At 38.6% G+C, this 27,181-nt stretch overlaps 1 long non-coding RNA gene across 1 annotated transcript in view; it reads right to left on the reverse strand.

Moving 5' to 3' along the window:
* Positions 1–9,313: 9,313 nt before the first annotated feature.
* The window catches only part of LOC310889449, a 34,023-nt gene continuing 16,155 nt past the window's right edge, over positions 9,314–27,181 (reverse strand). The window contains exons 3-4 of the long non-coding RNA XR_014576570.1: positions 10,562–10,751; positions 9,314–9,721 (exon numbers count right to left, since the gene is read on the reverse strand). This is a non-coding gene — a long non-coding RNA (uncharacterized lncRNA). The remainder of the gene's footprint in view (positions 9,722–10,561; positions 10,752–27,181) is intronic.

Below are 27,181 nucleotides of genomic sequence, written 5' to 3' on the forward strand. Positions count from 1 at the left end.
CTTTGGGACTTTCTGCCATGAAAGCTTGTATGGAAAAAGAAAACCAACAGAAGTGATGTGTGAGATGGTGCGTTTTCCGTACAGACTTATCTTTCCTGAGGCTCAGGAACTTTTGCTGGCTTAAGTAGGTGTAATTTCTGTACCTGTGCTGCTGGATGTGGCCTAGTTCATGCAGTAAAGAAAAGGACTATATGCCTGCATTGATAGGAATTCTACTTTTCCATGTGTTACTGTTTACACATTCATTAAAAGTTTACTTATTGACCTTTAGAATGAATACACCAGAGTCCAGATCAGAAATTCAGCTGAAGAAACACAATTTGAATTTCTCTCTGACAATTTGTATTAAATGTTATTTCTTTGGATCAGGATAATCTCTGAGCATGCTTGTCTGGTGTCTTACATGGAGGGTCATCAAATACAGTAAGTCACCAGCTGCCTTTTGAAATTCTACTAATAAGTAATAGAAAGAGAATAAAGGAACTGTGTCATGCTTAGGTAGGGCAATGAAATCCAATGTCTCCTATGATTTTACATTATCTCGTGTAATGCAAATGCATGTAAACTGGGGATATCAAAAGTATGTTACCAAATTAAGTAAACTTAGCCACGTTTCCCATAAAATTCACTGTAACTTTTCAACTTACAGACAGATCAAGGTTAAGCTACTTCCCAGCTATCCCAGAAGAAGTAAACAGCAGAGTCAGAAATTAAATGCTCCACTCTTCTGTGTGCATATTTTCTCAGAGAAAAGATGTGAAAATTCTGGAAGATGTATTTCTCACTATTGTTATTTTTGCACATTGAAGTGCTAAATAAAATCAAAGTACTCCAATTGTCTATATAAGCTATACCCACATATATAGTATACAATTAAAAAAATATATATTTTAAATACACTATATTTCATCTTTCTCTCACCACAGTCTTTTTCCCTACCCACACATCTTCTTCCTTGTTCAGCCATCAAATACCTTCAGTCAGCTGAGACCATCTGATGCATTAAAACCAGATGTTCCTTGGAATTTTTTTCCTTCTAGTAGCTGAAGCTTGTCTAGACTGCAGTGGGAGAACATGCCTGTAGCTTATGCATAGATACCTATGGCTAGTTTAGGTACAATTTGTATGGCAGTGGCAACAGTAAGATAGGTTTCCTGTGCAGGCTGCACTAACTTTCCTGGAACCTGGACTACAGCTTCAGGCAGCTAATGCACAGCTAAAACTTTATTAATGTTATCTTGAGTAACGACAACAATTGGAGCAAAGCTAGGACTATATCCACAAATTTTAGAGTCATGCTGTAGACTGCACTGCAAACTCATCATCTAAGATCAGTCCTCTTATGCAGGCAAACTGCCAATGGGTTTGACTGGAACATAGGCTGAATAACTGCATTGAAATAAAGGAAGGAATGTGGGACAACTGGAACTGATGTTTGAAGAGGACCAGCTCATTTTAAGAACTCCCACATTCTTCTGACATTGGTGTTTGGTACCTCAGACCCCAAATTAATTACAGTCTAACATCTAGAAGAATCTAGAACAGTTTTATTCCACAGGAAAGTGATGAATCCCCGTAAAATAAACAGTGCTTGAAATGAGTTCCTTTTCTTAATTATGGGTAATACAATGTCATTAGTACATTTTGAAGAAGAGTGATTATCTACTTGCTGTACAGAGCAGTACAGCCCATTAGAAATATTTTACTGGGGAGAAGGTAAATTACAATATTAAAATATGCTGATGGACATGTTGAATATTAAACAATATTATTCCACAATTTTGTGGAAGCAACTTTCCTTGGACTATGAGATAAAAGGTATTTAACATGTAGACAATAAAATAAATAAATAAATAAAAATCCCTGTAGATTTTAATCCTACTAGGTGACAAGCACCCTTAATATTTACTAAGGCAAAAGGAGTCTGAGGGCATTTGGACTCTACATTTTTGCTGGTTTTATAACACACATAGAGTATGTTATTAGCGGTCTTTGCAAGTGCTGTTTTACATTATCTTAATAAGACCTTTCATAGTGTTGTAAACTGTATTCAACACTGCAACTTATTCTCAAGCAAGTTTGCTCTGTAACATTTGTGTGTTTCCCAGCAGAGCTCATAAGATCAAATTTAATCAGTAGAGGTTCATATTGCCAATGACTCCTCGTTTTGTTTTTGTTTCCCTTCTCCATATGAAAGTGCTTGAGGGTATTTACAGCTCTGTTCTCTAACGATAGTTTTTCTTTTTCTTTTCTTTCTTTTTATTTCTTTTTCCTGAGTGACATTAAAGCAATCCATTATTTAAAAGAATTGGTAAGCCTTATTCTTAGAAAGACTCTATCTCTTGTTCTGTTCTTGTCTCAAATGCCTAGGTTACACAGGCATTTGTTTAAGGAAACATTTCTTACCCCATGTTCCCTGTCCAACATCCAGCTGATTTTTCCAGCCACCATTCCCTCTCCAGTGCCCCTCAATTACCCCAACAACATATTTGCACAGCCTAGTATTAGGGAAGAAAACTTGGTTACAAGTGTTCCAAAAAACTGGCTGGTGTTTGGCCGATCATTTTCCCAGTTGGATTCACCATTCAGATGGAAAATATATCAGCACAAATAATACAGGGAGACAGAGTGGGAGGTGACTAAATTGAACTTGTAATGGACAGGAGCAGCTAGGAAACCTCTCACAAAAAACAACATCATTATCTAAAACAGTCAAACATTAAAGAACACACCTCTGAGGTATCTAGAGTCCTTGCTTACATGGTGAGTTGGGATAAAATACAAATGGCCAAACACATGAGAACATCCCATCCTCTTTTATGAAGCACACAGCACATCACAACCATAGCACTTTAAAAAAGCAAAAAGAACAACGAAAATAAAATAAAGGCCTAAAAATAAAAACACTCATAACTTCACAGCATTGCTGTTTGATATTATAATGCCAGAACTGACTACAATCTTTTAGTCAAAATTTATTTTCTTTGTAAAAGTTCAGATTTTGAAACACAAATATTCCATTGAGAGACATTTAAAAATAAACTGTATTAATTATTAAAAAACTAACATTTGAATTTTGGGTTTACTAAGAGAAATATTTTCAATGTAAAACATTTTCTGTATTTTCAAATTATCATAGAATCATAGAAACATAGCATGTTATGAGTTGGAAGGGATCTTGAAGATTATCTAATCTGAACACCCCTGCCATGGGCAGGGACACCTCCCACTAGACCAGGTTGCTCAAAGCCCCATCTATCCTGGCCTTGAACACTTCCAGGGATGGGGCATCCACAGCTTCTCAGGGCAACCTGTTCCAATGCATCACCACCGTCCGAGTAAAGAATTTCTTCCTTATATCTAATCATAGAACATCTTGTGTTGGAAGGGACCTGAAAGATTATCTAGTTTGATCTCCTCTGCCATGGGCAGGGATGCCACTCACTAGATGAGGTTGCCCAGGGCTTCATCCAACCTGGTCTTGAACAGCTCCGGGGATGGGGCATCCACAACTTCCCTGGGCGATGTATTCCAGTACCTGACTACCATCATAGTGAAGAATTTCTTCCTAATATCTTATCTCCCTTATCTCCCCTGTAATCTAGATCTCTCCTCTTTTAGTTTAAGACCATTCCGCCTTGTTCTATTACTCCACTCCCTGACTAAGAGTCCCTCCCCAGCTTTCCTGAGAGCCTAATACCTAAAGGTATTGGAAGGCCACTGTAAGGTCTCCCTGGAGACTTCTCTTCTGCAGGCTGAAAACCCCTATTCCCCAAACCTCTTTTCATAGAGAGCCCCTTGATCGGCTTTGTGGCCCTCCTCTGGACTTGAATTCTAATAGGTCCATGTCCTTCTTGTGCTGGGACCTCAGGGTTGAATACAGTACTCGAAGGGGTGTCTCATGAGAGCAGAGAGCTAGTAGGAAACTCCCTTCTCAGAGTAGAATAGGGAGTAAGAAACTCAGTACTCAGAGTGGAGTAGGGAGAATCACTTTCCTTGACCTCCTGGCCACGCTTCTTTTGATACAACCCAGGAGACAGTTGGCTTTCTGGGCTGCAAGAATACATTGCTGGCTCATGTTGAGCTTCTTATCAAACAACATCCCCAAGTACTTCTCCTCAGGGCTGCTCTCAATCCATTCTCCAACCAGCCTGTATTTGCTCTGGGGATTGCCCCCACCCAAGTGCAGGACTTTGCACTTGGCCTTGTTGAACCTCATGAGATTCACCAAGGCCCACCTCTCCAGCCTGTCCAGGTCTCTCTGAATGGCATCCCATCCCTCCTGCATGTCAGCTGCATGGTACAGCTTGGTGTCATCGGCAAACTTGCTGAGGGTGCACTCAATCCGACTGTCCATGTCACTGAGAAAGATGTTAAGTATTGTCAGTCCCTGTACTGAGCCCTGAAGAACTCTTACTGTAACTGTTCTCCACCTCAACATTGAGCCACTGACTCTACATTTTAGACACAGGGATATCATGCGGGACAGAGTCAAGTGCTTTGTACAAGTCCAGGTAAATGACAAGAGTTGCTCTTCCCCTCTCCACCAACGCTGTAACCCCATTGTAGAAGACCACTGAATTTGTCAGGCACAGCCTGCCTTTAGAGAACCCATGTTGGCTGTCACCAATCATCTCATTATTTTCCATGTGCCTTAGCATGGTTCCGTGTAGGATCTGTTCCAAGATCTTGCCTGACACAGAGGTGAGACTGTCTTGTAGAATTTGTGTTTCAAATGAAAATATTTGAAAACTCTTATTTAAATTAATTTTATCAACATTTGTTTCAATATTATAGGGTATTTCTAAAGCTTCAAAATCTAGGTGGGACATTTACAAAAGTCTTTAAAGATATTTTTAGTATACATTTTTGGGTTTTGACCTTCTTGAAAGTCTGACCTAATTATTTTATTATTTCAAAGAGTACCATAGCTGTTGCTATGATTACCATATGGATTTTACAATGAAAAAATCAGGATACATGGACAGTAGTGGCAAAATGATCAAAGTGTCCATCAGTATAGTGTAAGCAACTTAAAACAGAATGTCTTGCTTTTTCCACAGTATACAGGTTTTTCAAAATTCAAGTTCTATTGATTTCAGTTGCGGATGTGAGTGCTCAGCATTTCTACAAATCAAGCCCTAGGAATCTTAAATTAGTATAAGAAAATGAGTACATACTCAATTAACCCCCTGCAGAAACTGATTTAAAAATCTTGCCTAGGATCACATACAAATTTATTGGGAGAATCATAGAGTAAGACATTCCCTGAAGAACATCCGTCTGCCTCAAGAGGACCATCATTTCTTTTCTTTCAAAACTTTGTTTCATCCATCTTCCAGATGAAGTCACTAAACCATGGTTTATCCTGAAAAGCACCAACAGATAGTAGAGGACAGGACAGGGTAGGATACGATATGATACAATACAATATGATACAATGCAATACGATACAGTACAGTATGGTACAATACAATAAGAATAGTTGAGCTGGAAGGGACCTACAAAAATGAAGTCCGAGTGTCTGACCACTTCAGGGCTAAACAAATGTTAAAGCATATTATTGAGGGCATTATGCAAATGTCTCTTGAACACTGACAGGCATGGGGCATCAATCCCTTCTCCTAACTGTTCTAGGTGTTCTGGGTGTTCTAGCCTGTTCCAGTGTTTGACCATCCTCACATAAAGAAATTTTTCCTAATGTCCAGTCCAAACCTCCCCTGGTGCAGCTTTGTGTCCTTCCTATGCATCCTGTCATTGGTTCCCAGGGAGTAGAGACTGACACCTCCCTCTCCACTTCCCCTCCTCAGGAAGTTGTAAAGAGCAAAGTGCTTGTGTCTCAGCATCCTCTTCTCCAAACTGGACAATCCAGGTGTCCTCAGCCTCTCCTCTAAGGACATGCCTTCCAGCTGTTTTACCAGATTTGTAGGCCTCTTCTGGATACTCTCAAGTATCTTAACATCCTTTTTATATTGTGGGGCCCAGAACTGCATGCAATATCCAAGGTGATGAGGCACCAAATTCAAGTATAGCAGGGGAATCACCTCTTTTGACCAGCTGGTTATGCTGTGTTTAATGCACCCCATAATGAGGTTTGCACTCTTGGCTGCCAGGGCACACTGCTGGCTCGTGTTGAGCACACTGTCACCAGCACCCCTAGATTCCTTTCTGCTGAGCTGATCTCCAGCCACTCATCTCCCAGTCTGTACTTGTGACCAGCATTACTCTGTCACTGGTGCCGTGCCTGGCATTCTCCTTTGTTGAACTTCATGCTGCTGATGATTGCTCCATGCTCCAATCTATCTAGATCCCTCTGCAAGGCCTCTCATCCCTCCAGGGAGTCAACAGCATGAGATAGGTGTCCTTTGAGAGAAAAACTGATTATATTTCTGTGACTAATTTTTGCTCTGGCAGTTTTTATTCTCTGAACACATGGTCTTAACTTCAGTAGAATATGTGGAATGCAAGAAACAGTGGAATACATTAGTTCCATCATGTGGCAGTTCATCTTCACACATGGTCATCCAGAGGACAGAAGTCCTGTGACTTGAAAAGGTTATTTAGTGTTGACATCTGTCCTTTAGATTTCATATATTGACCATGTTAGTATGGTCCCTGAGTACCTTTCACTAGCAAAATATTAAATGATTTATTCTTTCATCATCTCCATAGATATAGAATTATGTATACCATACAGATTTTGGTTTAGTGAGATTATTTTCTATTACCAATTTTGTACAGGTCAGTCTAGTTTTACCTTCTTTCAGAGGAGAGAACAACATTGAAAACTGCAGTGATCCTTAGCTTCTGGGCAGTGGCTCCAGGGAAAATTATAGGATAATATAATTAGAACCATATCAGAATATATACCCATATAATTATTCCAGAAGCAGAAAAAGTTACCATTTCCCACACTTTGAGAACTCATTTTTCAATTATGTAGATGTAGTGTTAATTTTAAAAACAATTTACTGAATGAAAAACAAACAAAAAAAAAACCAAAAAAAACAAAAAAAAACAACACTCAAGTTCTAAAGAATTCTTAATATGGAACCATTCTGATCCCTTATTTAAAATATTTAGATCCTCATCATGGATTTCTGCTACTTAAAGTAGTCAGATGAAGCTGATTATGGAGATTTAGTTGGTTTCTGAAGGTGAGAAAATCGAGCTTGTCCTGTGATTAAACAATGTGAGTACACAGGATGTGCAGAAAGTGAACAGACAACAAAGATGATCATTTTGATTAGCCAACAGTGTCCTATAAGGAGAAGACTGCAAAAATAGTTAAGGCAAGAAAGAAAACAAACAAACAAAAAAAATGGATGAGAGTCCTTTGAATATTTAAATGTCTAATTTTGCTGTGAAGTGGGTGCACAATAAGCTTTTTTTTTTTTTTTTTTTTAATTGTTAGAAAGAATTCTCCTTTACAGCACTAGCCCAGACAAAGTTCTTTCTCATCTGATTACAGCAAAAGTCTTCTGCTCCAAGTCATTGATATTGCTTCTTCAGACTGGCTGGTTTTAGTAAACTGAGGAAATCTTGAAATCTTGTCACGAGAAAACTAACAGAAGTGCTTGCCTACCTCACTATTCTAGGAGCTACAATTCCATATGAACTGGCCGTTGAAGCTTGATGCTGGGTGCTGGTGAGATGGTGTTTTTCAGCCAGGTTCTGGGACCAGAGCATGAGCTGGACCATATGTGGGCCATTCAGGTCATACATAAAACCCTGTCCTTAAAGATGGTGTCCCAGACAGATTCAATTTCACTCAGTTTCTATTACGTGCAACCCTCACAGTTAAAAATGGTGCAAATTTTCAAATTTACTTTAAAAAGTTTCAAAATGTGTAATGATTCATCTGCCAATATGTATTTTTATCTGACAGCTATCTACTTAGTCTAATGATTCAAAGAAGGTCCTAAAATATTAGTTAACTACTCACAAGGCCTTGTATCCATGGGCAGGCCCACATTACTTTGAACAGCAGTTTGTCATTCATTTCTACTGTATTCCATGTAAACCTAAACAGAGAAAGAAAAAACATTGTCCAAAATTTCCCATTTTGCCCTCTAGAAGAAAAACGCCTTTTCCAAATGAATACAGCATGGTCCTTCAAAACCACAAATTCCACCTAGCCAAAAGTAAATCAAACAAACAAACAAATAAAAAGGTAATTGAGCATATTATACAAAGAAAGTGGAGGTCTGGAGGCAATTTATAACAGAGCAGTCTAAAATGTCTTCAGAATTAATTGTTCAAAAGGATTAAGAAAGCTGACTAATCAAAAGACTACCTAGGCACTTCAAGATACTATTAGGCAGTGGAAAATAAACTGATCTGGGTGGCCTGAAGCCGCAAAATATCACATAATAGATGCAAATAAACCCTGCTTGAAAACTGAAAAGCTGTTTGATATGTATATGTAGACACAGTCTCTATGATTGGCAGGGGCAGGGGTACGTTTTTTTAGGTGGGTGTTTTACACTGGGGTTAGACATATCAGTAGCTTGGCTTACTTTGAGATTGTTTTTTCTTAGAAATGGCCTAGTATTTTTCTCAGAAAGCAGTCCAAATATTCTCATGACTTAATTTGCTCTTTACCTCCATAATAGCAAAACCAACCCAATTTGACTATTCAATTGAGGGACATATTTTGTGCATTTCTCTCAATAGCATGCTAATATTTTGCTAGTCCATTGTCATAGATTATTTCTGCAGACCAAATAAAGAAAATGAAGTGAACATAATAAGCAGTCATGTCAACATAACAACATTACCTTGTCTTTAGCATCCAGCATGCTTCTATGTCTAGAGCTCTGTGTTAAGAAGACACTAGCTTCTGTGTCAAGATATTGTCACTGATATCAGCACTGGCAGGCTGGAAAATAACACTGAGAAACAGCAGAAGATTTAGGAGTTCACCAGCACACTCCTTTGGAAAGTGTGTCACACATCACCCTATGCAGCACCACCTTATGCCAGAGAACTGAAGGGTGGTTCCTGTTCCTACCCTGTACCTTTGGTACCTTGGATAATCAAACCATCCTGTAATTACTCCAGCAAGAATAAGCAAGTTTTCACATATTCTGTGGGCAAAAACAAAATGGAAGTAGAGTGTCACACTGGAAGATGAAGAGGGTAGTAGAGATATCATTTTCCTGTCCTTCAGTAGACATAAAGTACACTGGAAATTAATGTAACTACTTTAGTAGCAGTAGTTACTGACAGTCCTGCTGGAAAATGAGTCACCTGCAGAACACAATATACCAGAAAAGACACATGGTAGCATGGGGTCACTGCTGTGGCAAAAACAGAGGAAATAATAAAAACTACATAGAAACAGAGGTATTTAAAATCTCACAGCCTGCCATACCTTATCTCTCTCTTTTTTTTTTTTTTTTCAATAAAGACAAGAGGGCAGCTAGTAAATTTCAGATCATTCCAATTCATCTTGCATAATATATAAATTGATTTATTAGTACTCCATTTTACATCATCTGCTAGATTAGAGTCAATAACATTAGAGTTGTCTACTCAATAATTTTTCAATCATTTCTTTTTACTTTATACTCCTGTCGATAGAAAATAATATCAAAGTTCTGTATGAGAGCAGCTGCTCTTAGTTTCATCCTGGAATCACCACAGAGAAATTACAGCTTCAGCAGTTTAAAATTCTTCATGTCCTGCAGGACAAACTCTGTTGCATAATGTCATTTTCCTATAAAACAAGAAAATTGGTGAAACATTTCCTTCCTTTAGGCATAGATAAATTTTACAGTAAAAAAATTGAGCATACAGAACCAAATTTTTATTTAACAGAACTCACACCTTTTCTCCATTAATATAAATTAACACTGTACAGAGGTGGAATATATAAAGCTGTATGAACCAGTGGTCTGTGTCATTAAGGCAATCTGGATAAAAATGTTGCAAGGAAAGAGACCTGGTGTGTGGACTTACAGTACAAAAGGCATGTGCAAGTGGCTTTGTCTGTGAGGTGGAGTTGGTATGCGCTATTGTAACTATTGAATTAAAATGCTGAAACCATGAAGAATTACTGGACTGGGCAGGGGGAATTTCAGGACAAATGCTTAAGCATTGCCACAATATGCCAGTGAGCTGAAATATAAGGCTTGCTACTCCAAGCATCCACATGGCAAATGTTCTTGAAACTAAAATGATAACTGGGAGCTTGAGCACAGGGTAATTACAGTCACCAATGAAGTATACCAACACTCAGACCTCAAGACTTAAATCAGCTTTCTTGGGAATGGCCCAGACCTTTTACCCAGAAGACTTGCATATGGAAACTATTTGGGAGGCTGATCCTTGCCTCTTCTCAGCTGTTACCTAGTAACTGACTGTGCGAGTGCTTCCAGTCCATTTCACAGCTAAGTCGCACAGGTTAACTTAAATGACTGTGCCAAGCAGAGAGAAAGCCCAGGCAAATCAATACCATCAGTGTATTATTGAGGATTTTGTGGGTGCTAAGGAAGAAGGATGCACCCACAAAGCACTGAACTCCAGGAAAATTCAGACAGAAGTTTTTGATTCTTACCATCAGGAACAAATTTCTGCTGGTGGGATTAGTGTTGTCTAGCTCAAGGTAGTAACTAATTACTACTTGGAGCAAGCTGTCCCCATCCATCAGCCGTGAGGATGTAGGAGAACCTCTTCATCAGTGGTGATGGCTTATTTATGAAGATAAGCTGTTATTGCTGACCAGCTGCTTCACACTATGGCTGCCTCTGGGAATAAGGAATCACCATGAAACAGCAGATTATTACTGAGGCTGCAAATGTATGGGTATTTACAATGGTGATTTTACCATCCAGCATCACCTAATGATGATCTGTCAGTACAACTAGCACATCCGTATTCCTCCCCAAATTTCATTCTTCTCTCCTCTGTTCTCTTCCCTACTCTGTGTTTAAATGTCCTCTACCTTTCTGTCTCTTGGTAAGCTGTTTTATCCATCCTTTCCAGGCACCCTCCTGCCCGTATCTGCACAAGAGTTCCCAGTGCTTCCATCTCCTTGTGTCCTGCCCAGAACATGAAGGGGCAGAACATGAGACAAGCCCCATCATCACATCACAGAGTGGGTCAGCTAGATGTCTGGGGCCAGGCAACATCCAGTGGGGGCCCATGCATGCTGCTGTGTGCTGGGGACATGAGGACACCAAAGACCCTGCCTGGGGCAGTATTTAGACCAGAACCCACGTAGATCAGACTCAACAGTGCTACACTAGTAACAGTTGGACATTAAGATCTTAGAGGTCTTTTCCAACCTAAATGATTCTATGATTCTACCATTCTGTGATCCTAGCTTATATGGCACAGGTATTGAAACAACACCCTCAAAAAACACAGCATAGTTACAGCTGCCAAATCCAGCACTGTGGGAATCATCAATGCTGGTGACCTTAAGAAATTTGGTAGACTGCAGGTGAAGGGCCTGGGACACAAGTCCTATGAGGAGTAGCAGAGGGAACTGAGGCTGTTTAGTCTGGAGAAGAGGAGGCTCATGGGAGACCTTATTGCTCTCTACAGCTACCTGAAAAGAAGTTGTGTGGAGCTGGAGGTCAGCCTCTTCTCACAGATAACTAACAATAGGAATAGAGGAATGGCCTCAGGTTGCACCAGGGGATGTTTAGGTTGGAAATGAGGAGACATTTCTTCTCAGAAAAAGTAGTCAGGCATTGGAACGGGTTGCCCAGGGAGGTGATGGAGTCGCTGTCCCTGGGGGTGTTTAAGGACAGATTGGACATGGTGCTTAGGGACAAGGTTTAGTGGGTGACATTCGTGGTAGGGTGATGGTTGGACCAGATAATCTTGGAGGTCTTTTCCAAACTTAATGATTCTGTGTCAGCAAATCATAGAATTGTAGAATGGTTTGGGTTGGAAAGGACAGGAAAGATCATTAGTTCCAACCCCACTGCCATTGGCAGGGACACCTCCCACTAGACCAGGTTGCTCAAAGCCTCATTCATCCTGGCCTCGAGCACTTCCAACTATTGGGCATCCACAGCTTCTCTGGGCAGCCTGTTCCCATACCTGACCACCATCAGAGTGAAGAATTTCTTCCCAATATCTTATCTAAATCTACCCTAACAGCATACAACTATTACCGCTTGTCATATCACTACACTCTGTGACTAATAGTCCCTCCCCAGCTTTCCTGTAGACCCCCTTTAGGTATTGGAAGGATGCTGTAAGGTCTCCCCAGAGCCTTCTCTTCTCCACACTGAACAATCCCTACTCCCTCAGCCTCTTTTCATAGGAGAGGTGTTCCAGCCTCTTGATCACCTCTGTGGCTCTCCTCTGGAATCATTCTAATAGGTCCATGCCCTTCTTGTGTTGGGAGCCCCAGAGTTGAACACAGCACTCCAGAATCCAAAATTCTCTTTTTCTATAAAGAGGTTTGTTACAGATTATTTTTTCTTATTGCCCATGTTTTGAATTAACTTGTTTATTCACTCCATTTCTGGAAATGAACAGTGCTTCCCTGTTTCTCTTTATCTTCTCTGTCTGAACATGGTTACAGTGATTCAAATGGAGACAGAGAGACTTTAATGTGGTTCTAACACAGTTTTCTTAGTCAGGAGGTAACACAAACCAGGTTTCTGTATTTGATTCTGCCTCTGTACATAAGTAGAGTATAACATCTGTGTAGTGGTTTCAAACACAAGCAATAAAAGTGAGTGGGTCTATAATGCAGCATATATTGTTTTCTAACTATTCATACCGAATCACTATGAAAAAATGGATGGGGTTACTGTGGCTCAAACTGTAGTGAAGAAATAGATAAATGACTAAGCAAATGTTATGCACTGCATTTCACACTAGGCTTGATTTCTAATAGTAGAGGGTCAACCACATATCACCAGGAAGTTCACTGATATATTTTGAACTGCTACAGTCTAGATGTTTCAAACATTTTCTTGTTCTTCAGCTTGTGAAACTCACACCCTTCAAGATATGAGAGAAAGTGAATCCACTCATCAACATGTTGCTGAGTACAAAGACTTGAATCCCAGGCTCTGCTCTGCCTTGGACCATCCAAAGTCTTCAACCTCAGCCACCCAAATTCAGCTTTATGACCTGTACATGAGCCTCTTTTCATTAGGGTTATGATATGAAGGAGAAAAATTGTCCTCAGACTTCTCTCTTGAAACTGTTCTAATCTGTATGAATAAGTAACCACAGGACCAAAGAAAAACGGGAAGGAAGACTGATCGTGAAGTCTATTGGTGAAGAAATGACAGCAAACAGAAGTCCCTTCTTCTTTCAGTGCTTAGTTAGGAGAGGGGAATAGCTCCATTACAACAAGCAGAGAATAATATGCCTCAGATGAAGAAACAGCTTAGACTACCTGTCTAGGATATGGGAACTGGTACCAGAATTTTCCATATTTTAGATGATGTCACTACCAGACATCTTGTGGTATGCTGTTGAAGTATTGTCCTGCCAAAGTCTATTTCTTACATTTCAGACAGAGTTTGGTTAAAAATTCATGAAAAATGATAAATCTTTTGTCTGATGATTCTTTTTTCAATTAAAAAAATATTTCAGTAGAACATCCCTGAGCAGCTTTATTTACTATGAACAGATCAGACCAGACAGTGCCACTGCCAATCTCCTCGACTCTCTGTCTTGTGTTCAAATTATACCATGATAAGTTAAAAAGGATATATGACCTTGTACTCTGTAGAATGCCTGAAATGCATCTAGCATCTCTATCAAAAGAATATGAATTGTTTGCAGACTATGAATATTTTTTATTTCATCATGATTTTTAGCTGACTAAAACATTCAAAGAATTCCAGCTAAAACTGGACCTTGGGAACTATTTCTACATTATAACATTATAAAATCTCTTCCTTTTCAAACGTATTTCCAGAAGAAAAAATAAGTCTTTTAATATTTTTTTTTTTCATTGCCATCCTTATCCTTTCTGCACATGGTCTTCCACTGCTTTCACAAAATGAGAACAGTGAGACACATTTTCTTCATCTGAAAACATCTAGAAGCTGAGATTACTCATAGAGTACAAAAATTCATGAAGAAAAAGTAGTCGTTATAAAAATTTAGAGAATAGAAAATCGATTACTGGGATCTCGTATATTTAGAACAGAAATACCTATGTGATTATTAAATCCAATTTTCATATCTTTTACAATAAAGCCTAACAGTAGAGATATACTTGTATTCTTTCAGTCACTTATGTTGTGAGATGTTGTACTCTCCTTTTTACATTCATTGAAATTTCAGAGAAATCATCTTACACAGAACTCTGTCCACAACATTTTAACAAAAAGTAATATTGAAAATTATTCCAATACATAAATTTGGGGGGAAAATGGGTGTCTTGAATGAAAAGAATTCCAGTTGCAAACAATAGCAAACCTAGTTCAATGAGATTTTCAAAATGAAGTACTAAATTGTAAAAAGTTTTTTCTTTTCTTTATGAATCATGTTCTTTAATGAACCTTCTTTAAAATTCAGTCTGCAGTACTAGTTTTTAATGTCTCTGAGAGACAGAAGATTTAACAAAATTAAAAAAGATATATATATATATATTTTTTTTTACTGTTCCTCATAAAACTGGAAGAGGACAATTCTGTTCTCCTTAGAGAGAAACAGGAAATAGAACATGAACTTACAAGTACCCTCTTTTCCTCCCTACCTCTCTCCCTCTCTCTCTCTGTTCCTCCCTCCCTCTCTCCCCCTTCCACTCACCCTCACCTTCTCTTTCCCTTTCCCATTTTCCCCTTTGCCCAGCCTCTTCCCTTCCACGATTCTCATTTCCCCCTCCCCACTTCACCATTTCCCCTTCTCCTTTTCCTTTTCCTTTTCTTTTATCCCTTTCCCCTTCCACTTTTGGCCTCCTCCCTTTCTCACCACCCCCTCTCTGGAGAAGTTTTCACCAAATCTGGACATCATCTCAGGAGAACTGAAAACTGATCTTCTAATCCAATTATCCCTAATCTTTGGAAAATATTTGAATTTGATCCAAACCTATACGATGCCATAGACAGTCCTATCCCACATCACAGACACTTCATCTTGACTGTGTTTCAAGATGTGCATTCTTCCTGCAGGAGGCAGTCAAATCGTTGCCAGCAGTTACTATGCAACATACATTTAGCTCCCAAATTTCTAGTTATAATTTCTGAATGTCTATTTACTGTTTAGTCTGAAAAACAGGATTAAATCTATGTGTTGCTTGCACACGGCTTAATTTTCACTTGTATTTTATTAGTTCTGCTGAGTATATTCTTTACGCTAGGGGTATTTTTCTTTTCCGTGGCCAAGCAAAGTTATTTTTATGCATAATAAATAGAAAACAGCAGACATTGTGCACATGTGAATGGAGAAATAGTAGCAGCCATTCTCCAAATATCTTTGAGAACAAAACGTTCATTCACACAGCAAGCAAAGATAATAATGATCTTTTGATGTTTTCTAGGGTTTGACCTGAGAAGGCAAAGTGGATTCACACAATGAGTAAAACAGCTCCAGGGAGACTGTCTTGTCAGTCTTGTCAAACACTAAGTTGATGCTTACTCAGCTCTCTACAAGACTTTTCTGCTCATTGCAGTCTGGAAGGCTAATAATAAAAAGGGTAACCTGAACAGTTTCCCCAGTATCCTGACCCCTGCACTGAAGTCATGACAACTGCCAGATAGATTTCTTGTATTCACACATTTTTCCAGGAATTATTTTCCTGTCACCTGTATGGGGTGAAGTGGCATAAAGAGGCTGCGGGAGTGGAATTTTTATCTTTAAACTTACTAATTTTGCAAAGTGCCTTCAGATTTCCAGAGCTTGAAAATATCCTTAAGCAGAAGTAATTTGTAGGCTCTTATCCTTATTTCAGATGAATATCTTTTCACAACTATTCACATGATTCTTCTTAGAGTAATGAATTAAAAACAAAGTATTAGCAATTAAAATCACGTGCACCATCAAGCTTCTGGTAAAGCAAGTAGCAGAATTAAATTAGACAACCTATACCTTAATTTGATAATAGCCACACAAGCTAAAGCATTTCTTTCTGCCTAAAATTCAAAATCAGAATGATAAAAACAGGAAGCATAGACAGCTGCATTATGTTTTTTGAAAGATCCCTAAACAAGAGTGAGGTGTGTTTTGGGTTTGTTATTGTTGTTGTTTTTTATTTATTTTTTTTCCCCCAAATCTAATGATTCACCAACTCCTTCAAGAGTTTTGAAAGAACATATTATGTAAAACATTTGGAAATGTGGCAGCTAATTTTAATGCATAACTAAGGAAGAACAGGTAAGGAGGTCCTTGCTTTTCTGTCTTCCTGAGTTCCGCCTGTTAGACTACCTCTGTTGTCTGCAAATCATTATAGCTAGCAACTACTGGCAATTCTAATTATTTTTTCTCACTGTCCCCACTCTCTGATTTAGTGGTCTTCCTTTGGCAGCAATGGAAGTTGGTCTCCCAAGTCACATCCCCTTTGAGCAGTGATTCTCAGCACCTTTATCCCTCACAAACCCTGCAACTGAGTTGCCATCTCACCACTAGATTAGACAGAGCCAGGCTATCCAAGTGACTCACCGATTCATCAGTTTTGCTGTCACATTTGCTTCTCTGTAGATCCCTGCCCTCTTTCTCACACAGTTTCCCAGCTACCGAGCAGAGATTCAGTATTTCCCATTCTCTCTCTCACCTCAGCTCCAATTGCAGGGCCAATTACCTCTGCACAATTGTTATTCCAGCTCTCCTTCTGGTTACCTGGTCCAGCAATTTCTTGAGCCACATTAGTGATTCCTTTCCAATTCAGGCTGCACTCTATATATTGTGTTTTCTCACACTGAACCCAGTTGTTCTGTATAAAAACTCATAAGCCTGAGATGCTAGGAAATAAAGCTAGTGCCTAAGCAGTAGTCCCCTGCTCTGTATGGGGACCACTACACAGGAATTATACAGGAAAGCCTATTAGCCCAATTAGCAAGTCTGATTTTGGGTGCTGTCTACAGATTATTTAGTGCCTACTTAAAGTCTGCTGCAGTAAATGACAGTCACTTCAGCCCTGAATATTGAAATAACAATACTTACATGCTGTTTTAGAGTTGTAAGAGTTTGTCTGTGCAAAAGAGTAGAGAGTGAGCACAAAAATATGTGAACAATTTCTTCTGAGGAAAGATAAGATGAAAACAATTCTATGGAACATATTTTCTTTCCTTTCTGCCAAAGCAAGTTTTTCTCTTAGTCTATAGCCAAGTTTTCAGAACAGGTTGAGCCCTATCAACATCTTCTGGGACATTTGTCAGTAGGTTTTCAAACAATTAACAACCTTTTAAATATAGAACACACTACAGTCCCCTTCCCCTTTCCCTCCCTATACCACTTAAAAACACCTGAGCTTTACACCTAAATACTGCTTCAAAATAATTGGTATGTGGCTAAGAAATTCTGCCTTCTACTCACAACTTTTCTGGGTCAAGCTGTGTGGGTACTATATGGTTATGACCCTGTTTCTCCTCTTACACAGCCACTGAAGGCTCTATCAAATTCCATGGCTCCTCTCACTTAAAATCTTCAGAAAACTTGGCAAACGCAGAGGTCTACCTCCTTCAGCAAATGGATGAGGAAGTACTTCTTTACCAAAAAACTAAGCAACTAAGCATAGCCACTTAAGGTAGCCGCATCCAGCTCGCAGTACTCTCCTCTCCATGCTCAGTAATTGCTATTTTTTATTTCTGTTTCCAAAGTACTTTTGAAATAGAAGTGAAACTTCTGTAGCAGCAGAATGCTATCAGTTGTAGTACAAGCACCATATGATGCAATATATATATATATATATGTTGTATATTACATATATTTTTTAATCTTTCAATTTGTTCTCTGCCAAGTCTCCTGACACCATGATATGCTAGGAAATAAGTTTAAAATATTTAACTTCAGAAATAACCTTCCTTTCTGAAATCTCTTTTAGGAAAAAGCTACAGTGATGCAATGGAACAGCTTTATGTAGAAAAAGAGAGATTTACCCCTAGAAAATATTTTTACTCAGAATAATGCAGAAGAGAATCCCTACAATTTTCAGAACTCCATACTTCTATATATTCTATTGAAACACTCACAGTGCCATTGAATGCAATCAATTATTTGAATCTAACCTTTATATTCAAAAAATAGAGATTGTAAAATGGAATTTGACCGACTTCTTTGCAAGAAACCCTATGCCATAAAAATGTCCTTTCTCTAATCAAAATATCACCTGAATGAAGTCATCATGTTTGGCCTGATTGCATTTTTTCTCCATATATGTGCAGCTGCATTTGCCTCTCCATAAATGTCATTTGATTATGAGAAAATAAACAGGGAAGGACTCACAGGGAGTCGGTACAGGGCCTGCTTGTTTACCTGCCGCAGCTTTCTGGGCTGAAGAACAAATGTCATGCAAATGGTGCACCACCAATGAGCTGCCAATCATCCCGCCTTGGCATTCATGGTGATTTGCTAAATCATTTAAAGAGACATGCTTTACTAAATGAAAAAATATCAGCGGCAAGGGCCTGTGTTTAAACATGGGGCTGAGTTATTATCCCAGTAGGCTGGAATGAAATGAAGACATCTTCCAATTAAAGCTTGCAGATGAACCCAGACAAACCCCCCTTTTTTCATAAAGACAGGCAGATTATGATTGGGAGAGAACAGCGACAGAGGCTTTCATTACAAGCTGATTATGGTGATATAATTCCCAGTGCTGTGTGTCTGCGGGCCCAACTTCACATTTGAAGGTTTTTAATATAATTTCCTTAGGGTGAAATGCTGAAGATTTATTAAACTTTATGAAGGGCTTACAGATCCAATTTAAGAGGACATATCATAGGGCAAAACTGACAGACGATAAAATACATTCCCAGAAGAAAAAGAAAGAAAGAAAGAAAGAAAGAAAGAAAGAAAGAAAGAAAGAAAGAAAGAAAGAGAGAGAGAGAGAGAAAGAAAGAAAGAAAGAGAGAAAGAGAGAAAGAGAGAAAGAGAGAAAGAAAGGAAGAAAGAGAGAAAGAGAGAAAGAGAGAAAGAAAGAGAAAGAGAGAAAGAGAGGAAGAAAGGAAGAAAGGAAGGAAGGAAGGAAGGAAGGAAGGAAGGAAGAGAGAAAGAGAGAAAGAAAAGAAAGAAAGAAAGAAAGAAAGAAAGAAAGAAAGAAAGAAAGAAAGAAAGAAAGAAAGAAAGAAAGAGAAAGAAAGAGAGAGAGAGAGAAAGAAAGAAAGAAAAAGAGAGAAAGAGAGGAAGAAGAAAGGAAGGAAGGAAGGAAGGAAGGAAGAGAGAGAGAAAGAGAGAAAGAGAGAAAGAAAAGAAAGAAAGAAAGAAAAAGAAAGAAAGAAAGAAAGGAAGGAAGGAAGGAAGAAAGAAAGAGAAAAAGAAAGAAAGAAAGGAAGGAAGGAAGGAAGAAAGAAAGAAAGAAAGAAAGAAAGAAAGAAAGAAAGAAAGAAAGAAAGAAAGAAAGAAAGAAAGAAAGAAAGAAAAAGAAAGAAAGAAAGAAAGAAGGAAAGAAAGAAAGAAAGAAAGAAAGAAAAGAAAGAAAGAAAGAAAGAAAGAAAAGAAAGAAAGAAAGAAAGAAAGAAAAGAAAGAAAGAAAGAAAGAAAAGAAAGAAAGAAAGAAAGAAAGAAAGAAAGAAAGAAAGAAAGAAAGAAAGAAAGAAAGAAAGAAAGAAAGAAAGAAAAGAAAGAAAGAAAGAAAGAAAGAAAGCCTAGTTTTGGAAGCCATCTAGAAAGGCTTTTTATTTGTTTATTTAAACTATCCCTCTTTTAAACAAAAATCTTTCCTAATATTTGTCAAAAATTAGTTATTCTCATTTTGGTTTCATATTTATTAAAATCTAAGTGTTTGGATACTTAATGTTTGGATACTTTAAAGTTTTAATAGTTTGTTAAAAATGGACAAAGAAATAGTTGAGTATTAGAGAACACTGCCCTTAGATTTTTTTACTATTATATATCATTGATTTTTCTCTTGTACATATTGTTAGGAATAGCTGCATTACTGCATTTACATGTTCCCTGACACTGCATCTCATTTAGGTGTCACAACGTGACTGTATGCACATACATATCCAGTTACCCGCACATCCATTTGGGTGTGAGTAAAAATGAATAAGTGTAAGTAAATATACAATAATAACTTGCAACATTTGCTAAATAATTCTGGTCTCAACTACACACAGACACACATATGTACAAGCATACACATCCACATAACAGTTAGCAGAGAGATTTTCCCATAGATTTTACCCCTAGTTCAGCCCCAGTCTGAACCAGGAGTAACAAAAACAGCCAGCTGCTTTGTATCATTCCCCTTGCCGCTTTATGTGCTTTGTATCATTCCCCTTGCTGTTTTATCTGCATAAGTTAGGACATGCCAGCAAAAAAGAGTATTCAAGGTCCAACTTCTTATGTTTACCAGCACGCATAATGCATTTGTTGCTGTGATGAACAGGGATCAAATCCTAAACTAAGATACCCTACCATATCTGCACCTATGATTAGGCAATTAAACCACACTTCCAACATATTGAAGGAGATCCAAAAGTCAAAGAAAGTAATCAGTTTCTTTAATAATCAGGTCTTACAAATGAAATTTTATACAGTGATGCATTTTGTTGCCTTACCCTGAAATGACCTTATTAGATCATGCTCAGAACTTTGCCACCAAGCCCACTTTTGTTTTTGATCCAAGTCAGTGTTTGATCTCAAGTTTCCAGGGACAAGCAACAAATATGCTAATTCCAGTTCTTACCTGGCACATAGCAAGCATATGTCACCCTTTCTTCAAAATATAAACTGTTTTCTAAAAAATTGCTATAAGAAACTGTAAAGAAAATGAATGCTAACAAATAGAAACATATTCACTTAAAGACATTCATTTAAGCTCTTGGTTTGGCTCTTTCTCCTGGAAAGGCCACAGGAAGAAAATCAGGCTTTTTGTCACTCCGCCTTCTGCTGGTTTCACATCGACGTATATTTTGATTGACTGTTTTTTTTTTTTTAATACGTATATACATCTTAATCTCATTGAAAATTGTGTTCTCTCAAACTACACTTTTGTTTCTATACACAAGAAAGGAGATGTTTGGTCTAACATCTTGGCTTGGGGAAGACACAGCACAGCTGCCAACTATTCCTGGTTTTGTTTTATAAACATTTTTTAATAAACTTCAGTTCTTAGGAGAGAAGAAGTCTCTAACTCTGTGTTTGTATGGCACCCAGGAAAATGGTCATGCTGCAGCAAGTGAATCTAAGGGTACAACAGCAATGATAAAATAAATGTATAGACCCTCAGACAGTATGGTACTAGTTTTGGTTTACCTATAGTTAAAAGGTAAACACAGTTATAGAGAATTGCACAATGAATTAGAAACAATAGCAGGTTTGTCTGATAGTGCATTTCATTACTGTGAAACTGAGACAATAAAAGGGAAATAAATTTATGAACTGCTTAGAGATCAATAAGCAAAGGCTTAATAAAAAGAGTTAGGTAATTTCTTATTATTATTTCCATTCAACCTAGAAATAAGGATGGTTCTTGCATGGTATTTCTTTACCATTTACTCATCAAGCCAGTCTTTAACAAAAATGTCTTTGAGTGACGTGGCGTATTTGCGTGAGTAATGTTTGGTTATCATACTGCACACCTCTGCACTTGGGTGAATACGAACACAGGCAGCACTTCACATCCCTGATTATCATGTTGAGGTGCTGACAACTCTGCAAGGATCCTACCAGTCAATTTGTCTAATGTCAGATAAGATTAACCCTGGGCAACACCACCCAAAGACAACTCGCAAATCATTTTTGATAGTGGCCAAAGCATGTTCTCAGCAAAGCAGTATGTCCATATTGGGGGGTTATCTATAACATCACCTTAATAAACATATATTAAGTAAGCCACTGATCAGCTTAGACCAGGATAATATAAGTACAAGAAATTTACTTGTTTTGTTCTTTAGATCACCTGCTGAGAGCAAGCCACATTCTGTGACATTTCTGTGATGGTTTCCCTACCAAAGATGAATGAGAGACCTGATTTTAGTTCTGTTCTTTCAGAGTTCCTTTGTCCTTCATCCTGATCTGGCTGAGAAAGTGGCCTTACTGCGGTTTGTTGATTTTATTCTATCTGAATAAAAGGTCTAGTTATTCATGATGTCTACTGAAGCAAAATCAAATCATTCTGCTATGAACCAAAATCTAGTGCAAGACGTAGCTAACAAATGGTTTCTTGCTTTCAAAACAAAATGTTTTCATCACATTGTGACACAAAATCTTTTATACAACAGGAGCAAAGCAGAACTTCTGGTAGTCAACCAAGACATCATCATGCTCTGAAGACTGTTTCACCTGAATGTAGGCAAAATTGTACTGACAAAATAGGGGACAGTCATTATCTACCAAGCAAAAAAGTCCAGGCTTGCTATAGCACCAGGTGTCTGAGCCCTATCAGTCATGTGCATGGTCAAAATTAGTCACTCCAGCACCTGCCTAGATCCTCTCACAGTTTAATGAGACATTTTATGAAGGCTGTCTATCTTACTAGGAGCCTTAGCTGTTTCTCTTTAAATAGGGTATTTTCACACCTGTGCAAGCAGAGGAAGATGCCTTTAAAAAAAGGAATCTCTGTTTGCATTTGTCCTTTCCTTTAGCTATATTTACATAAGACATCCACTATTATGCAACATGAACATCCACCTTTGTTCAAATTTAAAATAGATTTTCTTAATTCATTTAGTTTTGTTCCTGTGAGATTGCACTGATACAAAAGCACATCAGGTACCTTGAGAAAACTTGTTAGTATGCAACAGAAAGATTAAACAGAATTGATTTTGCCAGGTTATGAATATATAAAGCTAAAGTCAGCTGTTCACTAAAGATTCAGGCATTGGTGAGGAATCGTGATTGTAATCTTTCTACAGTGCATCCCCAAGACTTTTCAAGATAAAGAGCAAATCAGAAACAATACCTCCAATCCTCCAGAAATTTGCTACCAAACTTACTACTTGCTACTAGATAGGATTTCTCCCTCTTTTAAATCAGACACATTATTGATCTGTAGAACTCATTGCTTGTTAATATTTGCAAATGGATGAATTATTAATAATTATTACTATTAATTATTATTAATCTAAAGAGACTAAAGTGAACACTTCAGAATATTTCTAAATGTTATTAGAAGGTCACATGGTAAGAGCAATATCTGCAGGTATGTGTGGTAGATAAAAAAAAGAATAATCTTCAGGCACCAGGGCATAAACAGATCACTACCTGGGATCAGAAAGATATGTCACTCAGTTTTGATGAAGTTGCATGGTTTGAGCACTATGTTTTTTATGCATTTCCCTAATGACTACAGAATTGGCTACTGTTAATCACAGTATCACAGTATCACAGATTTCTAGGTTGGAAGAGACCTCAAGATCATCGAGTCCAACCTCCGACCTAACACTAAGTACTCCACTAAACCATATCGCTAAGCTCTACATCTAAACGTCTTTTAAAGACCTCCAGGGATGGTGACTCCACCACCTCCCTGGGCAGCCCGTTCCAATGCTTAATAACCCTTTCGGTAAAGAAGTACTTCCTAACATCCAACCTTACTTCCTAACATCCAACCTGATGATTTACACCAGAAGAGAATGAGTTATCTATTCAAAGATATTTCTGGCAGAGCAGCTCCGAAGGAGTCATCCTCTCTGATGAAACTGTGAGACTAAATCCTGGACCCCACAGTAGGGATACACACCCAAACGCTATAGGTTGATTGCATAAAATGCACGACAGTAATTGCTGTGTATCCAAGAATGACTGTCAAAAGAGTACTTTGAAGTAATTTTCTTGCAGCATTAGGAAGACTACAGCAGAGAGGTTGAAATCACAAAAACTATTCTTGGGCTTTCTCAGCCCTGTGAAGTATAGCAACTAAGTTGTATTTCCCCTAATCTTTGGAAAAGTTAGGAAATATAAACCTTAATAGTTTGACATTTAGCACAGAAATATATACGATGTGCTTTTATAAGTACTGTCTGCTCCCAAAGTTATGAATTTAAAAGCTATAATACTAAGTTCAGACCATGAATAGCTTTGGTTTAAGGGTAAGCCTGGGATATGATGATTCTGAGTCATCTGTAAGACTAAATTATTAAGGACTTGCTTTGTGCTCTGGGCAAAGATATAAGAACTGAATAAAACATATGTGCTTCCAACACTAAAAAGAATTGCAAGGCTCATGTTCTGTAGAAAGGTCTATTTGCCAGTCAAGAAAGAGGAAGAAGGAGAACTGCGGGTGTCAGCAATAAATAAGTAAGACTGAGGACTTGTTTAATAATTCTACAGGTGAGTGAGAGGAGTTTTTTTCTGCCAACTCCTGATATCAGAAAATGTTTCTCCTGCAGGAGTTATGCTTACAGCACATAAACACTGAATAAATCCCACCATGTAAGAATGACTGCTACAGGATCCATGGGTGACCTTACAGAGGACAGTGTCCTCAGATGCAATACCTGATTGCTTCAGTGCTCTGTCAATGGCCACCTGTAACAGGTTACAGAACATGACATTAGGCACAGATGTTTGGTTAGAGTTAGCATGCTTTACCTTTTTCTTTCCTGACCTATCAATATGAAGGCAACACAATAGCACAAAACAAGTGCTTCGGAGTCAGCAGGATTCAAGTACACCTATATTTTAGGAGAGGAAAATTTTTAAGTGATAGCCACATCCTGCAAACTGCAAAAAGCTCTGTCGTGTTATTAAAGACAAATGACACCCTGAAATTTGCTGGGGATCAGAAATGGATTCCAAGTTGATATTTATTTTTGATCCTATCTTCAAACATGTCATGCAAACGTTATAATTGATTTTCTTTTTTTTTTTTGTTTTTCTTTCTCTGTTTCTCTTTGTTATACCTCCATAAACACCTAATGTATAAAATCACAGAATCATAGAATCACAGAATGGTTTGGGTTGGAACGGACAGGAAAGATCACCTGGTTCCAACCCTCCTGCCATGGGCAGGGACACCTCCCACTAGACCAGGTTGCTCAAAGCCTCATTCATCCTGGCCTCGAGGACTTCCAACTACTGGGCATCCACAGCTTCTCTGGGCAGCCTGTTCCCGTACCTGACCACCATCAGAGTGAAGAATTTCTTCCCAATATCTTATCTAAATCTACCCTAACAGCATACAACTATTACCCCTTGTCATATCACTACACTCTGTGACTAATAGTCCCTCCCCAGCTTTCCTGTAGACCCCCTTTAGGTATTGGAAGGATGCTGTAAGGTCTCCCCAGAGCCTTCTCTTCTCCACACTGAACAATCCCTACTCCCTCAGCCTCTTTTCATAGGAGAGGTGTTCCAGCCTCTTGATCACCTCTGTGGCTCTCCTCTGGAATCATTCTAATAGGTCCATGCCCTTCTTGTGCTGGGGGCCCCAGAGCTGAACACAGTGCTCCGGGTGGGACTCATGAGAGCAGAGTAGAGGGGGAGAATTACATCCCTTGACCTGCTGGCCATGCTTCCTTTGATGCAGACCAGGATGCAGTTGGCCTTCTGGGCTACAAGACTACATTGCTGACTCATGTTGAGCTTCTCATCAAAACCATCACTAAGTCCTTCTCCTCAGGCCTATTCTCAATCCATTCTTCACCCAGCTTGTATTTCTGCTTGGATCTTGTACTTGACTTTGTTGACCTTCATGCAGTTCACACAGGCCCACCTCTCAAGCCTGTCCAGGTCCCTCTGGATGACATCCCTTCCCTCCAGCGTGTCAACCACACCACACAGCTAGGTGTCATCAACAAACTTGCTGAGAGCGCACTCAATCCCACTGTCCATGTCACCGAAAAAGATGTTAAACAGTGCCGGTCCCAGTACTGACCCTTGAGGAACACTTCTTGTCATTGTCACTGCAACTCTTTGAATGCGAGTACCCAGTAAATTCTTTATACACTCTATGGTCCCTCTGTCAAATCAATTTCTCCCCATTTTAAAAACAAGGATGTCACGAGGGACCATGAAAAATGCTTTGCACAAGTCCAGGTAGGTAACATCAGTTGCTCATCCCGTATCCAACAATGCTGTAACCCCACTGCAGAATGCCACCAAATTTGTCAGGCACAATCTTGCATGATGAAGCCATGTTGCCTGTCACCAGTAACCTCTTTGTTTACTTGTGCTTTAGCATAGCTTTCAGGAGGATCTGCTTCATGATCTTGCCAGGCACAGAGGTGAGACTGACTAGTCTGTAATTTACCAAGTCTTCCATTTTTTCCCTTTTTAAAAACAGGGGTTAAAAAAGAAAGGACAGAGAGTATGTCTCCTTCATATAAAAAGAAACACTGTACTGATAATTTAAAGAATTAACCACTTCTGAAACCTCTTTTTATCATTACACCAGGAGCTGACATTACATGACACAATTAATTACTGAAGGTCACTGGAAATGAATGGTGATCACAGACTGATGGATGAGCTCTATTTTGGTTAGGCAAACTGGGCAGAATCTGAACCCAAAGGAATGTGGAAGGTACCATGAATGCATGAAACAAAAAACTTTAACCACATTCATGTTCCTTTGTTTTTTGCCAGGGGTTGATGTGATTTATACAGGCAGAAAATGAAAATCGTGTGTCTGTTCAAAATAAAGTCTGAGCAGTAGTACAACCTTCACAGGAGTAGTGCAGTACAACAGCATTACCAGCTAGCCAACAAGCAAGGACAGTGGAAACAGTTCACTGAATCATAGGAAAATCTACAGAAATTCATGCTGATTACATATAGGCTTACCATTTATATCTCCATATATCATTAAGAGGGGGACAATATATTGACATGAAAGTGATGAGGATCCTACTGAAATATGGTGATCTCTGGAAACATCTAAAATTAAGATGAAGAGCAGCATAATGCAGTATGAATCTCCGTTAACACCTTCACAGCAGTAAGCTTGAAGGACTGCATTAACTTGCAAAACAACTAAGTCCTGCCTTGAATATTCACTAGTTCAATGAAGCCATAAACACTCCAAGAATAGAAACATACTTTTGGAAGTATATTTAACTTCATGTATGCTTTTCTGCAGATGTATAAAACTCATATATAACACCTACAATAGCTATGCCTGCTAAACCTGATCTGTGAGAGATCC

Source organism: Anser anser (genome assembly GCF_964211835.1).
Source record: "Anser anser genome assembly, chromosome: Z".
Classification (NCBI taxonomy): domain Eukaryota; kingdom Metazoa; phylum Chordata; class Aves; order Anseriformes; family Anatidae; genus Anser; species Anser anser.